Source organism: Miscanthus floridulus, chromosome 4 (genome assembly GCF_019320115.1).
Source record: "Miscanthus floridulus cultivar M001 chromosome 4, ASM1932011v1, whole genome shotgun sequence".
In the NCBI taxonomy this organism is placed as follows: Eukaryota; Viridiplantae; Streptophyta; class Magnoliopsida; order Poales; family Poaceae; genus Miscanthus; species Miscanthus floridulus.
The window spans coordinates 22,657,643-22,676,152 of NC_089583.1; the positions used below are offsets into that span (position 1 = coordinate 22,657,643).

Consider the following 18,510-nt stretch of genomic DNA (forward strand, 5'->3'; position numbering starts at 1 on the left):
CAAATACAGTGATCCTAGACTTTCTGGAAAGCTTATCAAATTCTCTACAACTTTGTTATTAACCATTTTTACAGCAACCATTATCCCTATCATGCAACTTATCAAACTACAGAATCTGTCCAGAATCCTTTTAAATTTGCATTTTAAAGCAACGATACTTCTACTTCATGTAATCACTCAAAATTTGACAACATAAAGCCTACCAATAGTTTAAGCATACCAAATACATTCAAGACAATATAATGGTGAAGCACAAACTATTTATTTAAATGCCTTTATTATTTTATTTAGATATCTAGGTTAAATAATAAACATATACCAGAAGTGTTTCAAAAATTCTTAAAAATTTACAGTGCCTTACTAATGCTATCAAAGGACTACTGTAAAAGTTTCATGCCATTTTATTCAATAAAACACTTTATACAAAAATGATAAGACAGAAAGGCTTACAATAGCAAAAATGGAAAACCCTAGTGACAAGTGTCAAGCAACAGATTTCCTATTTTTCTTAGCATACTTATGGTACGAGGATTACCCCCAACAAATTTTAGGAATAAAGGATTCACAATTAATTTATAGAAATTCATACAAGGATTCACTATTTATAAAAGAAAAATCTATAACTATAAATCTATATATGCACTGATCCTCAAATTTTTACCAGAGCTCATATATGCTAAGACTTGCTTACCACAAAAATTTCATAATTTTTTAGAGCATAGGAACTCTAGATATAAAATAAACAAATCTGCATGCATTTAAAAGCACATTTCAAATCTCTATTATTTTTCCTAAATACTACACTTCCTTAGGAACACTACCAAATTTATTTCACAATTTTTGAAGCTACCAAACTAGAGATCTAAAAATTACAAAACACACTCAAATCTAGAATATTTGAACTAGCTTTAGAATAAAGGGTCGCTGACAGCAGGGACCCACGCGTCAGTTGGACCCACGCGTCAGCGACACGAAAACAGAGCAGCGGCGCTTGCACAAGCTTGCGCGGCCACGGCTCGTCGACGGCGAGTTCGTCGGCGGTGAGGTCTTCACCGCATGACCTACATGACCTAGCGCACCGGTTGAGCTACACAGTGGGACCTCTCATCGGGGCTATGCATGGCGGCGACGCTTATGGCGGAGCGGCGGCGTTCAACGACGGTGAGGCGCCAGTGGAAGCTACGGCAGCTCCAACTAAGGCTGGGACGAGTATCTCTAGACCACGGCGATCCTATACCACAAGCTATCATAGCCAATGGTGGACGGAGGCGACATGGCCACGGTGACGGGGCTAGCGGCGGAGCTCCAGTGAGGCGTTGCGCGTTGCGGTGGCTTACCAAGCTGGAACAGTGGGCAATGGGGATGCAGGGAGTTGCTAGGAAGACGTTGATGCTGTTGTGGTGGTGAATGGGCAGCTCAATGCTGGCTGGAGCTGGCTATGGTGATGGCGGAGGTGGGACGCGCTCGGTTGTCGCTGCGGCGAGGAAGGAGGAGGCGAAGTGGGGAAATGAGGGCGCGGCTGAGTGCGGACGGGTGCTGGAGAGGTGAAGGCACGCTCTGGCCGGGCTCTACCACATGGGGCAGGGCGTTGGTGACGCATGGCTAGCCACGACGTCCACGTGGCGGCTCTACCCTGGCATCGGTCGGCCACTGAACCAGAGTTCAGTTCGTTCAGTTAACGCAATGCTGAGCCTGACGATGAGTTTTGCCGTCCAATTAACTGCTAATCCGTGGATCCAAAGTATAAACAGTCTGAATAGGATTTGTAGAACCATGTACCAGCTACAACTCTTGTCAAGGAACCATGTTCTAATTCACAACCAAATTCAAGTTAGATCACCCCCAAGGTCGGCTTGTCGGTCTGTCAGTGAACAAGACTTAGAAAAATTTTGTTAAGTGTTGAAATGTTGATTTTGCTGATTCTTGTGATCCTAATTCAAGCATGTTAGAAGCTAAATTAGTCAATGACCCAAAAATAAAAGTTGTTCCTTATGTCAAATACTACAACTTTGCTTTAGTGATCTCCTCCATGCAAGGTCTCTAACACCTAGTTCAAACTTGGTCAAACATGTCACATTTAAATGATGATACACATCAAAGCATGGCTTAATGACCTTTTTACCCCTAACCATGAATATCAAAGTTGTTCATAATGATACGCTAAACATGTTTAAGCAATTTGCAAGGTCATTCAATCATTTCATGTAGTAGTCACTCATAGGGCTAGCTAGTGTAATCACATGAAACTTAAGTGTTGGTTCATGAAATGTGACCATTAACAAAGTCCTATTTGCTAACCTAGGTGTTGCTATATGTTTGTGTGACTCACATCCACCAAGTACCTGTGTCCACTCTTGATCATATGCATAGACACATGGAGACATGAAATAACGAGAAAAGTTGCATATGTTTAAGAAACATGCGATAACAAGCACACGTTGTAGATGTTTCAATCCAATGTTTCAATGGTAAATGCTTGTTTATGAATGCTTGATGATCATGCTCATGTTATGCAAGTCAAGTTATGTAAGGCTAACACCCGAGGTGTTACAGACGTCTTCCTGTAGCCATTAATGGAGGAGCTATACTGCAATTGTGGACGAAAGGTGAGAGAGTGTGGGATGAGTACAAGAAAGAGCACTTCAAATTGAAAGCGCTACTGTTTGTAACAATCACAGGCCTATGTTGACATTTCTTAGGGTCGCTACTAAGAACAGAGTTTTAAATCTAGTCCCTTTCGTCTTGTTGGTATTTATTAACGTGTCACTTGTTTTTTAAATAGCCACCTATTATAAACCTATATCTTCTAATTTTACTAGGTTGTCATCCCTAGTGATGATATCAGAGATACTTGTTGGTACTACATTGCATACTACTAGAATAATACTAAGCAATTCTTTATTAATTATGTGACTAGGAAGAATAAATAAATATATGAATTAAAAGGATCTGCAAGCGCACAAATAATATATCATTGTAGTATTTTACCCAAGAGTATTCTAGGTATCGTTATTTATATTTTTACCATAGGGAAGGTCTAGCATGGACATGTATTGATAAATTATACTATTGAAGGAGAAGTAAACCATAACCAATATTCTACTCATAATAGGGGTAAGTCATAGGATAATATATATATATATATATGATAAGTATTGATCAATGATAATGATAAATCACTTAGAGTACTCCTTTCTATGGCATTAGCATGGTCAGGTAGAATATTAGAGGAATAATTCCTAAGTCATTCTTAATTATAAGTCAAAGCATACATTGATTAGTTCAATTATACCTAGTAATCATTGCTAAGATCATCGTCATGTCTACACATAAGGGATATTACTAAGGAAGATTAAGAACAGAGCTTGCTCTTCCTTCGTAACCGAACCCTACGTGCGCTTATATTCAGGGAATGGACTACAAAGGACTCAACGGGAGTGTCACATCCGCGATCTACCACATGACTTAGAATATAGGGTGTATCCGCAAATAAACAATGTATAAGCACCACGCTTACACAATGTCGACCACCCACCCATGGATCCTTAGAGTGAGCGCTATACGAACTTATGCATGAACATAATAATAATCCAACTATACTAAGCATATCATCAAAGTAGACCATGAACATTATAACAAAGAACATGAATAAGATGAATACTGATATTTTTATAATAATTGTAACTAGCATATAAAAGTAATAGAGATACAAAGAGAGAGAGAGAGAGGTACATAGATTATACCAAACCACCCTCTTGACAAGATTGGAGATCCAAGCGAAGCCTGCTTGCCTCCCTCTAGACCTAGCCTAACTAGCTATGCCCTTGAATATGGTGGACCTCTAAGGATGATTAGGGTTTTTGTTTTCTCAAATGACTTGTGCCTATATGCCATCTCAGGGGGGTAGGTGCTGATATATATAGGCCAAAGCGTCCAACGTGAGCCCTTAGATCAAATCGACTTAAAGGACAGCATATATGCAACCTAGAAGGTGGTGGAGAACTAACATAACAACGAAGGGTTGACAGGTGGGGCTAGCCAGCCCCGCATGGCGGCGTCTCGCCCTCCGCTTCGGTGTGGAGTTCTTTTAAGTCTTCTAGAGTCTTCTGGTGTTTGTTTGGCTGTAGATAAGTGCAATTAAATCTGACATGTAGGTCCACCTTGATAGTTTTTTGGATGAACCCTGCAGAAAATACAGATTCACCAAAACTCATGGAATTTATTAGTTTAAACCCCTAAACCTTCATTAGTGATTGTATTTATGCCCTTATACATGTTATATTGACGGTTTATAATGGTTGTTAACTACCGTTAACAAACTCCCCTAAGCTTAACCTTTGCTAGTCCCTTAGCAAAGCTAAACTTTGCAAATATTGATTAGGGGTTTAAGGATTTTAAAAACATTGACGCAAGAGTACACATGCATTCAAACAAGAATTCTCCTCTAGATTAGAATAAACTGATCTGACTTTCAAACTTACCCATATTACCTTCAACCATGAGGCTTCTCAGCCTTCACTTGGGTCTTGAGCAATTAAAAGACTGAATGATCAAGTCAAGCACCATGTCTCAGGTTCTTTGCTCAACCATTATTCCAGAGTTTTTATAGGTTTTCAAAATAAAATTTAGAGCTTCCATTGTATGGCACTCTCAAGTCTCTCAATATATATGGTATTTGTGGATCCTCACCAAGACAAAGTGATGTTATGCCTTTATGTCTTTCTGCAACTAAAGCTTATCTAGAGCTCATAGTAGTGAAGAAAGCATAAAAGAGCAAACTTGCAATACATATATTGTAAAGTCAAACCTCAGATTCAAAGAGAGTTGAGTCACACAATCAAATCAAGATGTGTATGTGTATGGATGTATAATGGATATATTTGGTGGCTAACCTATTTCTACTATGCTCCTTGAAAACATATCTCTCTTGAAACTTAGAAACAACTTTGCAAGAAAACATGGGCTATCTTATTCATCTCTTCTTCTTTTTTGGGCGGCCATCTAAGTACCCGTTGCTTTAAATATATCAGACACTTGTCTATTTTTTCTCAGCTTTCTCTTCTTTTTTATGAATAACTTTTGCATAGCCCCCTATCTCTTTTCTGCAACAAAACTTTTGAGAGATAACAACAAGAACTTAGAGCATTTATTTGGTGGATATCCGATCAAGAATTTTTTTAGTGTTTTCTCCCAGTGTAGGAGAAAAACATTTTTGGGTGGATCTAGATGGCGCCTACCCCTAGTGTAGGAGTAGTGCATATGTGGGTGGTGTGTATGTGATCTTGATTTTAAGAGCATGAAAAACCTCTCATAAGGGTCAACAAAGCTTGACTAAACTCAATGCAATGCAAGTAACATATATCAGTGGAAGTTTTCCTAATCTAAATATCATATATGGCTCTGGTAGGTATTCAAGCTTTGTCATACAGGAGCTCATCATGTATGATTTTTATGTTTTTCAAAAGATAAATCTCTAGAACTTTAGTGTCATTTGGAACTAAGATAAACAGTAGCTCAGACCTTCTCATATCATATCCGTCAATTACCTAGACTTAGATCAATCATATGCTACCTAAGAGTTTCAAGTTCAGAGTAAATTCTTATATAAAAACAGTCATATCTAAAACTCAGGAGAATTCAAGGCTGAAAACTAGGTACTTGAAAGGAATTACGATAGAGCAACTATTCATCATTTCCATTGCATGAGATTATCCTCAGAGATCATTTATTTATCTCTTAAAAATCAAACTAGACACATACTTTTTATTTTGTTTTTATTTTTAAGATCACACCTTACTATTATATAGCTAAGATAATTTTTTATTTTGTTTTTGTTTATTATGCATCTTTTTATTTTAACTAACATGAAGCAAACTTAACAGTAAAACCAAAGGGAAAGAAATACTTATCTAGATACATGGGGGATGCTCCTCTCCCAAGCTGGATGTTGTCGTGGTCTTTCTTAGAGTGAGTCTTCCAGCAGAAGTCTTTCTCATCTGTCTAGAAGTTGTGTTCCTCGTGTAACGAATGTAGTGACAGTTTGGGAAAATGTACTTCGAATGGTTGGTTTTACTCTTGATTATCCTGTAAAATACTCTAACAAGAACACCAAAACTCATGGCACAAATTAGGATACGGGGCTAGCGGGCAGCCATTCAGAGATTTGTTGTCCTTGGAGGTTTAGACATATTTCCTAATTGACAAAATTTTAGTAGGATGTCTATTTAATATTTTTGGATTTTCTTGTTTATATAATACAGAAAGAAAAAAAAAATATATATATATATAACTATTATCCTGTAGCAGGCTACAAAATAACTTATTCTGTAGCCACTTTGAGTTACGATAATTACTATGTTAATTTACTAAGTGGTTTACTATAACGTTATGGTAAATATCTTCATGTGTTACAGTAACCCAACTATCGTAAATATGTATTGACATTATCGTAAATTAGTATATAAAATTATCGTAAATGGAGGTGGCTACAGAATAACTTATTTTGTAGCCGGCTACTGAATATACTCTCCCTATATATATATATATATATATATATATATATATATATATATATATATATATATATATATATATATATATACTTTTTATGCCACCATAGTGAATCTTCCCGTGGGTGTTTACACACCGTAAAACTACTCACATGGGGCTTAGGATTTATGTTGCAATACTGTAATGCAGTCATGAAACTTTTTATCTTCCTGTTCCAAATGCAATGCTAATGCAGAAAAGTAAATATGCTAAAGTGAAAAGTAATTCATACAATACTAAAAAGTAAATATAGATAACTATCGATATTACCTTTCGGCGAGGGTTCGGAATTTTAAGTCCTCTAGACAGGACTATTTTCCGATCTTGTTTATTCCTTGGGTGCATCAGTCGGTCCCGGGGATGGAGACCCTGATGGTTGCACCTCTTGTGACTCTGGTAGCGATGTTACCTTTTCTTTTCATACTTGCTTGGTATGTGGACTCGACTTTGGTGGAGCGGGCTCATCTTTTACAACTTCTTCAGGTTCCTCATCTTCCTCCCAACTTTTCTTTGGGGATTGATTTGTTTGGTTTCAGGATGATCGACGTCTCCTCCTGGAGTAGGACTTCTTCGAATGCTCATAAGTGGTATAACTATTAAAATAACAGCGTACCTTTTTTCTCTAGGGAATTGGAAGTGGACTTGTCCAAATCCGACGTAGATGATCGTGTTGGTAGTGTTGAGGAATGGTCTTCTAAGGATGATGGGTGTATCATCTTCTTTTCACCTATGTCTAGAACCATGAAGTTGACAAGAGCATAGTGATCATGTATCCTTACCATGACATCTTTTGCTATTTCTTCTAGAAATTGGATTGATTGGTCCGCCATCTGCAATTGCATATATGTAGGGAACAAAGGTTTATCACTAAATAAGTATTCATATGTTACCTTAGACATTATATTGCCACCTGACCCAATGTTGTAGAAGGTCTTATGAAAGATTCTTTGTCTAATGGTATACTCGATCGTGGGTACGCCTGGATCATCCTTCTTAGCAAGGAATGGTGAAGCGAGAGGTGGTCATACTCTGATCAGAGTGTGTTAATCATGTTGACTGATTCTTCTTGTGGCTGCCTGGCTTTATTCTTTCTCCTTCTCTTTTTATTCTTTTTCTTGGTCACTATTGTCTCTTTGGGCAGGTAAGGCATCTGTGGATATCTAGGAGATTGCAAGATATGATTATTGAAAGAAAACTTTTCCTTTCTATCCTTGATTGTAAAATAGATCTTGGCACTATCCGAGTAGATGATGGCTTTTGCGGTGCTTAGGAAAGGTCAGCCCAAAATAATGAGTGCCCTTACATCTCCACCTGTTTCCAAAACCACAAAGTCTATGGGAACATATGATTGTCCTACTCGAATAATAGTGTCTTCAAGAACTCCCTTAGGGTAACAGAGTGCCTGATCTGTAAGCTACAAACGCATATTTATGTACAACAAAGTATCTCCATTAATTTGATCATAAATTACCTTAGGCATGATGTTGACACTTGCTCCGAAGTTACTGACAGCTTCTTGAAAAATGTGAGATCCAATGGCAATAGGGATAATAGGTCTTTCTAGATCGCTCTTCTTTTCCAGCAAGGTATAGTCTATCCACCTTCTCGTCGATCGTTGTATACAGTAATATGCTGCATTGTGAATATCGATAAGATTTGTAGTATCTAGATCTTCCAGTTGCCCTAGAATCTTACCTTTGTCGGACGGAGGAACAACAGCAGCTAGCTGAGCTATTTGTGACTCTATCATTTTATTAATGATATGCTGGTTTTTAATGGCAGAAGCAAAACTATTTATTCTATTATTTATGTTCTCTAGAATTTTATCATTGGTAGCTACCTTTCTATATAATCCTTCCATAAGTTTGGATTGGCTAGCAATTAATTCTCTGAATGGTGGTTTATTGAAATTATTAAAATTATTACCTTGATAGTTACCTTGGTAATTACCTTGGTAATTCAGCTTTTGTTGCTGATTCCATCCTTGATTCTGCTGAGGACAAAAGTAGTTGTTGTTGACAAAGTTTGCGTCCTCTTGGGTTTCAGGATAGTTGTTTCCTGAATGCCCAATGTTTCCACACACTTCACATGTCATGCGAGAATCATGAATATACATGACTTCTTGCTTCTCATTGGCTCGATCTTCAAGCTTGTTCATCAGTAGGTCCATCTTGGCAGATAGCATGTCTATCTCTTTGAGTTGATGCACACCTCCACCTCTCTTGCAGGTTTGAACATGTTCTTCATTCCAACCTTGATTGGAGGCCATCTTCGCCACAAGAGTTGTTACAGCTGGTATGGTGAGTGATAGGAATGCACCTCCAGCAGTAGCATCCATAATCTCATGGGTACTGTTGGTCAACCCGTGGTAGAAAGTCTACATGAGTAGCCAATTCTCCATCCCATGATGAGGACATTCTGCAATATAATCTTGAAAGCATTCCCATGTCTCAGGGATAGATTCATCATGTTGTTGTTGAAAGCTTAAAATTCTGCCATGCAAAGCATTGGTCTCTCCTATAGGAAATAACTTTGCTAGAAAGGCAGTGCAGTAGTTATCCCATGTTGTATTTCTATCTTTGTTGGCGTAGAACCTTTGCTTTGCCTTTCCTAAGAGTGAGAATGGGAAGAGGCCAAGTAATATGGCATCCTAGGTTACTCCTTTGATGGTGAAAGTGCTACAAATCTCTAGGAAGTGTTGGAGATGTGCACTCACATCTTCATGTGCCTTTCCACAAAACTAGTTTGCTTGCACCATGTTGATGAGAGCTAGCTTGAGCTCGAATCCATTGTCTCCAACATTAACTGTCGGTCTAGTATGAATGTTGGCCATAATTGGAGCAGAAAAATTATGGAGAGTCCTGTTAGCCATGGCTTCAAATTCTAGTGTTAAACTTCACCTTATATGGTTGTCTTTCGACTTTAAAGCTAGAACTTTCTTGAGTTTAGCTCTAGTCTTTCTGATTAATGCTTCTAGATCTTCAATGTAGTTTGTCGAAAGGTTAAGACCAATCATACATTACCCTGCATAAGATATAAAAGTGGACAAAACAAGGGTAAGCCTGTTTGAGTAGAGGTCAATGGTTATCTATGATCACATCAATAAGCATAAGTTTATCAATACTTTCTTTGCCTATCTACCTTCCTGGCAACGGTGCCAAAAATGCTTGTTGACATTTCTTAGCGTCGCTACTAAGAATAGAGTTTTAAATCTAGTCCCTAGCAACAACGCCAAAAATACTTGTTGGTATTTATTAACATGTCACTTGTTTTTTTAAATAGCCACCTATTATAAACCTATATCTCCTAATTTTACTAGGTTGTCATCCTTAGTGATGATATCAGAGATACTTGTTGGTACTACATAGCATTACTACTAGAATAATACTAAGCAGTTCTTTATTAATTATGTGACTAGGAAGAATAAATAAATATATGAATAAAAAGGATCTGCAAACGCACAAATAATATACCATTGTAGCATTTTACCCGAGAGTATTTCAGGTATTGTTATTTATATTTTTACCACAGGGAAGGTCTAGCATGCACATATATTGATAACTTATACTATTGAAGGAGAAGTAAACTATAACCAATACTCTACTCATAATAGAGGTAAGTTATAGGATAAGATATATATATATATGATAAGTATTGATCAATGATAATGATAAATCACTCAGAGTACTCCTTTATATGGCATTAGCATGGTTAGGTAGAATATTAGAGGAATAATTCCTAAGTCATTCTTAATTACAAGTCAAAGTATACATTGATTAGCGCAATTATACCTAGTAATCATTGCTAAGATAATCGTCATATCTACACATAAGGGATATTACTAAGGAAGATTAAGAACATAGCTTGCTCTTCCTTCGTAACTGAACCCTACGTGCGCCTATATTCAGGGAGTGGACTACAAAGGACTCAACGTGAGTGTCACATCCACGATCTATGACATGACCCAAAATATAGGGTGTATCCGTAGGTAAACAACGTATAAGCACCACGCTTACACAATGTCGACCACCCTCCCATGGATCCTTAGAGTGAGCGCTATACGAACTTATGTATGAACATAATGATAATCCAACTATACTAAGCATATAATCAAAATAGACCATGAACATTATAACAAAGAACATGAATAAGATGAATACTGATATTGTCATAACAATTGTAACTAGCATATAAAAGTAATGGAGATACAAAAGAGAGAGAGGTACAAAGATAATACCAAACCACGCTCTTGACAAGATCGGGAATCCAAGCGAAGCCTGCTTGCCTTCCTCTAGACCTAGCCTAACTAGCTATGCCCTAGAATATGGTGGAGCTCTGAGGATGATTAGGGTTTCTATCTTCTCAAATGACTTATGCCTATATGCCATCTTAGGGGGGTAGGGGTTGATATATATAGGCCATAGCATCCAACGTGAGCCCTTGGATCAAACTGACTTAAAGGATGGCGTAGATGCAACCTAGGAGGCGGTGGAGACCTGACATAACAACGAGGGGCTGACAGATGAGCTCTAGGGCCGGGTGGCTTACAGGTGGGGTGGATCGGCCCCACCTAGTGGTGTCTCGTTGTCCGCTTTAGTGTGGAGTCCTCCCGAGTCTTCTGGTGTTCGTTTCGCTATGGATAAGCACAATTAAATTTGACATGTAGGTCCACCTTGATGGTTTTCTGGATAAACCTTGTAGAAAATATAGATTCACCAAACCTCATGGAATTTGTTAGTTTAAACCCCTAAAATTTCATTAGTGATTATATTTATGCCCTTATACATGTTATATTAATGGTTTATAATGGTTGTTAACTACCATCAATAACCTACCAGGCCTTGGTTCGTTATCTGGACAAGTGACAAAGGGTTACAAAGGATGCGTGGTTTGCTTGGATGTCACTTCCACTAAATTTTTAAAACATAGCAAGAAGATGGTTTACATGGGTCATCATAGGTTCCTACCATCTATGCACCCATACCACAAGAACAAAATATCCTTCGATGGGACAGTAGAAAATCGAGAACTGCCTAAGTTCAAAACTAGAAGGTAGATCATCAAAGTCATAAACAAACTCAAGGTCATCCTAGGAAAGGGCATAGGAAGCGTACCTACTCTAGTGAAATCTGCGTGGAAACAAATCTGTATTTTGGAAACTGCCTTATTGGAGGACATTGCAAGTTCGGCACACACTTGATGGGATGCACATTACCAAAAACGTCATGGAGAGCTTGTTGGGTACCTTAATGCAATCAAAGGGCAAGGGGAAAGATTCACTTCAATGTCGTATGGACTTAGAAGCTATGGGTGTGAGGGCGAAGCTACATCCCTTAACACTACCTGATGGCAAAAAAAAAACTACTAGTTGCATCGTGGTCGTTAGAAACAAAGGAGAAAGAGAGGCTCTTACGGTTCTTCCATGAACTAAAAGTGCCTACAGGATACTCATTAAATATAATGAGGATAGCAAACATGAAAGATTTGGAATTCAACATGAGTTGCTTGAAGGTCCACGACCATGTTATCATGACGCAACTCCTTCCTGTTGCAATCAGGGGTGTTCTTCCAGAGAAGGTACGGGAACCGATCATCAAGTTCTGCTCATTCTTCAATGCGATCTCACACAAGGTCATAGACCTGATGGAGCTTCAAAAGGTATAGGACGATCTGATCCACACACTGCCTTGGCTCGAGATGCATTTGCCACCAACATTTTTTGATATGTTCGTGCATCTTGTTGTTCATCTTGTTCGCTAGACAAAACTGCTTGGCCCCATTTTCTTGCACTAGATGTTTCCTTTCGAGCGGTTGATGAGCGTTCTTAGGAAGTATGTTCAAAATAGATACAAGCCTAAAGGGTGCATGGTAGAATGATGATCAACAAAGGAAGCACTAGAGTTATGCATTCAATATTTGGGTCACACTGGGCTCGGCGTTCCTATGTCATGGCATGAGGGAAGGCTACAAGGAAATAGGATTATCGGGGAGAAGCATCTTTGTTCTCATGAGTACAATGTTCTAATACAAGCTCATTTCATGGTCCAGCAACAAGCACACATAGTTTCGCCCTATGTCAAAAAGCACAAGGAAAAATTAGCTGCAGCTAACATTTCTAGGTCCCAGAGAAAAGTTTGCCAAATGGCTACAACAATATCTGCTGGAGGTTACATTTGGTGACCTTGACCTTGATGCGTTGGCCATGGGACCGAACAATTCAGTGGTGATGTACCAAGGTAATGACATAAATGCGTACACATTTTACACTAGAAAACATGACAAAAAGAGTCTGAACCAAAATAGTGGTGTCTGGATCGATGCTTGTTATGGACAAAATAAGCAAATGGACACCTACTATGGTATTGTAGAAGAAATATGGGTGCTAGAATATGGAGAATTAAAGGTCCCACTTTTCTGGTGCAAGTGGGTTAGACCCAGAGCAGTATCCATGAATAAGGATGGTGTTACTACCATGGATCTCAACAACATGGGTTATAGAGAAGAACCTTTTGTATGGGCAAAAGATGTAGTCCAAGTATTCTATGCACTAGACCTAGGAAATAATGAGGGGAGACATAGTTCTTCAAGGTAAACGGAAGATCATAGGTGTCAATAATACAACTGAGGAAGAAGGGAACAGATATCAGGACATGTCTATAGTCAGAGCAGATGTCGACCTACCTCTGTTTGATGAGGGCATGGAACCTGCATATGTGAGAGTGGATCATGATGAGGCTATGATCATCATGCCTTGAAAACATTTGTTGTACCTAAATTTCATTGTTCTTGAGGTTTTGTACTATGGTTATAACTGCCAATGTAATAAATGGTACCATCGTACTACGGTGACAATACAATATTCTTCATGTTATGGCAACACCAGCATATGATCTGGTGTTCTTGTACAATTGTACCCTGGCCCAAATCTGTTCCGTCCATCGTTCTTTGATTCATCTTGGCCATCCGTTTGTACCCAACCGGCCAACCCTAAAAGGACAGTCTGCTTACATCTCACCATCCGCCACCACTATTGACCTCAAACTCTAAGGGAATAGACCTGATTCTGATCCGACTGATGGTGGGCCTGATGTATCGAGTCCACCGATCTATAATAGGAGTTATGAACCCTGGGTTCATAGCTAGGGAAACCCTATATCATGGCAGTTGTTGCCACATCGGTGCATTGAGTGCCTTACCTCCATATATCACCGTGTGTACACACGCCCCCTTCTATTGTCCCCTTGACCTCTTGAGCAAGGCACAGCTACACAGCCAGTGTTGTGTTCTAGGTAAGATCTGATCCTTGCCCTTGCCCACAACTGTATATTGAAATAAAAAACAAATCAATTTGTAAATTGTGCACTCCATGTATCTTTGGTACTTCAGGATTATTCATCACTATGGTTAGGGGAGGACCTATGCATGCACCAAGCAATAAGAGGGAGTCGCGGACATCATGCCGACAAAGGTCATCGCCGTGGGCAAAGAAAGCCTGTGAGTCTCTTGTATCAATTCAAAAAAATATAACCAAGCCTTTGAGAAGGTCAACAAGGGTTCAATTACGTTGGAGGCGAGCAGCTGATGTTGAGAATGGAGGGCGTGCCACCCACCATCGCAATTCCTAACACCATGTCCAAAGTTGCCACATTCATTCAACTTTGACAATAAGGTTGGACGACAGGGAACCGAGGGATGCACAAGGCAAGCTAGAGGTAGGCCACATGATTTATCTTACTTCCCCTGTTCCCCATGCTAACCAGCTGTTGAGCATGAGAGGCAGCAAGATTTAGGAGCTGAGGTTTGTTTCGTTAGAGGATTGGTTCCTAGAACCAAGACCCATTGCATAAGGTCCATTTTGGACTCTAATGCAGGCAAATTTTATGGTGACCATCCAAGAAGGAGGCATCAAGTTCTATGCACATCATTGGATTACAGTCAAAGGGCTGGCAAAGTCAGCTAGAGTCATCAAGGAAGAGATGAAGGGTCATTTGACATACATGCTAGGACTGCTAGACCTGTTGACCAGAGCACACAAATATGTCCTAGATTGGGTGAAGATATTCTTCACAACTTTGTGGATACCACGAGGACGGCAATACATTGAATTTATGTTCAGAGGGGATCACCACCGGCTATACAGGGAAGAAATAGCTAAAGCTCTAGGTGTTGACCTAGTTCCCACCACTCAGGTCTATGGATTATGTTACCTAGGAGCAGTACCTCCTTGTCGTACCCTTGTAGGCAGGTGAAAGGACCTAGGATGCCACCTAGAGGGGGGTGAATAGGTATTTCTAAAAATTAACACCTTTAAATGCGGAAACAATTAGAAAAGGGAGTTTCCAAAATGGAAATTCCAAATTAAGATTAATACCACCCCTCACAAGCTAGCCACAGAGTAAACAAGGTATAAAGAATATATCTAGAAGCTACAACCTTACAACACAAAGTTAGAACAGAGATCAAATAATATTTAGCACTAAGCTTTAATATCGAACATGTCTGGTATGAATACCGTGTAAGGTTATGAGGATGCTATGCTAGCCGGAAAACAAAAATTTCGACCTCATAAACCAGGATCTACTGCTAGTTATAGATCACGGGATTACCACTAGGCGCGCAGGTGCAGCGGAAGCGACTCGATGTAGTCATACATGTCGTAGCAGTGCCGTCCAATTGCAAGGTCATCTGTACATCTGTCCCCTTCGTGCGGTTCATCCTTGTGCTCTAGATGCAGCACCTCCGAGGTATCCACACGTACAGGGAGGAAGCATCGTGCCTCCAGACTGCTAGGTCCACGAGGAGCAGCAGGTGTGGGCGTAGGATGGGCGGCAGCAGCTACCAAATTGCCATGGGATACCTAGCCCCATTGCCCACCCTACTTATTTATAGGTGTCCCTAATGAACTCCCGAGTTGGAGACCCATTAATAACCCTAAGCCTTGTCTAACTCAGATCCAATCTGAATTAGGCTTCTAGCCCCTTAAGCGTGCGACCCTATGGGTTCACGCACACATAGACATGGCCTGAGTACTCCTACTCGGCCATTAGTTGATAGCGGCCTCTAGCAAGGCATGTCAACTCCTATGCGTACGCAAAGATCATATCAGACGAACCACCACAAAACCATATACTTGTTATTCCTTTGCCTCACGATATTTGGTCCAACTCATAGGTTAACACTTAACCCAAGCACAGCCATGCATTTCTTGATCTAACCATTAGAGTGACCCAGTGATATCTCTCTCATATAGAGAGGGGCAAATTCCATCTTGATTGTCTATGTCTCATAGCATGTTTCCTGACAAACCCGAAAACCACCTTTATAACTACCCTATTACGGAGTAGCGTTTGATAGTCCCTGAGTAGGTCGTTTCACATCTTGAATACATACAACAATCTCAGGTCTAAGGACATAACGTACATGATGTGAATAGAGATAATAACAACATCTCACGTTGGGTCAGTCTAGCCCATGTCATACATACCACATTATTAGTTTGACATCTCCATGTCTATGACTTGTGAAACATAGTCATCAACTAATAATGTGCTGATCCATTATTCATGTGTGTCCTCACACGAACACTGACCAGGGACAACATTAGAATAACCATACAAGTAAAAGAGTTTCACAAACAATTCACATAATTGCTAATCGATACATGTTGTCTTTAATGGAAATTCTATGAACTCATAATATGTCATGGATACAAGGCAATATAATCACCTCTAGGGCATACTCCCAGCATACCGGACATGTCCGATATACACGATTTCTGTAGAGCAGCCCCGAACTTGCTCCTTTTGATTTCTATCTTTAAACCAAACTGCAGGCACCTACTAGAGATGACAATATACTCAGAGAACCTACACAAGAGCTGGAGCAACACAAATATCAAATGAAATGAGAATTGAGACACGATATTTGTTTTACTGAAGTTTGGACTTGTTCGTGTCCTACTCTCCGTTGAGGGGGCTATGGGTGACCCAACGAAGGTCAGCCCTAGAGGGTACCATGAAGGTCACTCTAGCTAGAGTCTTTTCCAACTCCTTTTCCTCCTTCCACTAGTTGATTCTGAGGCGGCGGAATCGACCATTACAAACTTTCCAAGGCACACCACAATCTCTTGGGTGCTCTCCAACGATGCCTAACCATCTAGGACCGAAGAGTCTAAGAGTAACAAATGTGAATCACGAGATTGACAATATGCACAAGTGCTCAAGTGGTTGGATTGCTCTCTTTTTGAATTTCACTCAACCCACAATTTGATTTGGCAATTTTGATCAATCACTCACTAAGAGAGGGTTGGGAGAGTTGACAAAGCTCAAAAACGTATATGTGTATCAGCAGAATTAGCAGCCTCCAAAGGTGGAGGCTTAGGGGTATTTATAGCCCCCTTATAAAAACTAGCCATTTTATAGCCGTTGCCATACCGAACACGTCCAATATGACTTACACTACGCCAACAGTAACTAAGTTGCAGTGTTAATGTGAGGCGTTAGAACTCCCGATGAATGCCAAAACTCCCATTAGTCAAAACCCCTAACCCTAAGCATATTTGAAAACTAAGTAACTGAGTTGAAGTTTGTGAGTTGTTGGAACTCCCGATGCATGCCGAAACTTCCAACCGTCAGAACTCCTGACTCATGTCGGAACTCCCAACCCTCAAGGTATTTGAAAACTAGCCATTAGCCTCTAGTCATCCATACTGGACACATCTGGTATGACCAGGATAGTGAACCAACTAAGTCAGTTAAGCACGACACGTCGAAACTCCCGACCGTCGGAACTTCCAACTCACATCGGAACTCCCGACGAACCAACCGAGAACAACAAGAATTTTATCATTGCTAGGCACATCCCGGACATTGGTGCCTGCTGCTACTACTATCGCTGAAGGAACTCAGCATACTCTCTGTCGTACCTAGCCTGCTGCTGCTCCTCAGTCTTAGGCTCACTAGCTACCTCATATGATAGTGGAGACCTAGGAGGATCAAGCTTAAGTCTAGAAGCAATCTGCTTCAAAGTCTGAGTATCCTTCCTCCTAGCCTCCCTCTCCTTTTGCTACCTAGTCTGGATGTCTCTGCACATCCCAAATATGGAGCTAAAAAGCCTATGGATAGGTGAGGGAGGACTACCATGGCATGAAGAAGAACATGAAGGAGCACGTGGTGCAGGTGAAGCTCCTCCTTCTGTTGCTGCTGCACCACTCTCAGGTGCATCTACCTCTGTGGCTCCCCCTAGACCAAGTGGGGGGTACTCCAACCTCTATCAAGTCATCTACTTCTTCAGGACTTTATGCTTCTTATCATACTCAAATGTGTGTCATGTGACCTTCTCAATCATAAACATGATGTAAGGTGCAAATCCACTGCCCTTAAGGGGACTCTCTCCCACACTCCTGATCTCTGACCAAATAAAGTCAAAAACACTGAATGGCCAGGCATAGGTGCCATCCTATGGAGCAGGTTCCTAGAATAATCTACAATGTTGCCCTTGTCTCCACCCTTACAGTTAATAGTCTTCCTGAATATCCTATCTAGGTATTTGTAGGTAGGGTGAAGACCTAGAACCTTCCCCACTGCTCCTCTCTCACCTCCTGGTGGGTACATGTAGGTGAGTTGCTTAGGAGGTAACACCTACTCTGTGTGGATCCTGTCTCTCTGAAGGTCCTCCTCTGAGTAGCCAAGAAAAGCTACAAAGGCGTCATAGTCAACACTATACCACTGGCCTTCAAGCATCTAATGCATACGCCTCGGCTCCTGTTCCACAAATAGAGTGGCATAAAACTATGCAATGACTTCAGAGTTCCAATCATGCACAAACTCCATGAGCGTGTATACACCTATGCGCTGACAAGTGGCAATAGCATAGTCTATGGAGGATTTCTGTAGCTCTATGAAATGTTTCCAATCTATCCACTGAGACTTGGCTACCACAGGATTCCTAGCAAGTATCACA

General features: G+C 40.2%; 1 non-coding gene across 1 annotated transcript; it reads left to right on the top strand.

Moving 5' to 3' along the window:
- The first annotated feature begins 8,948 nt into the window (after positions 1 to 8,948).
- LOC136553047 (small nucleolar RNA R71) lies at positions 8,949 to 9,057 on the top strand. Its single transcript, XR_010782952.1, has one exon. It is a non-coding gene; the product is annotated as a small nucleolar RNA R71 (small nucleolar RNA).
- The last annotated feature ends 9,453 nt before the right edge of the window (positions 9,058 to 18,510 follow it).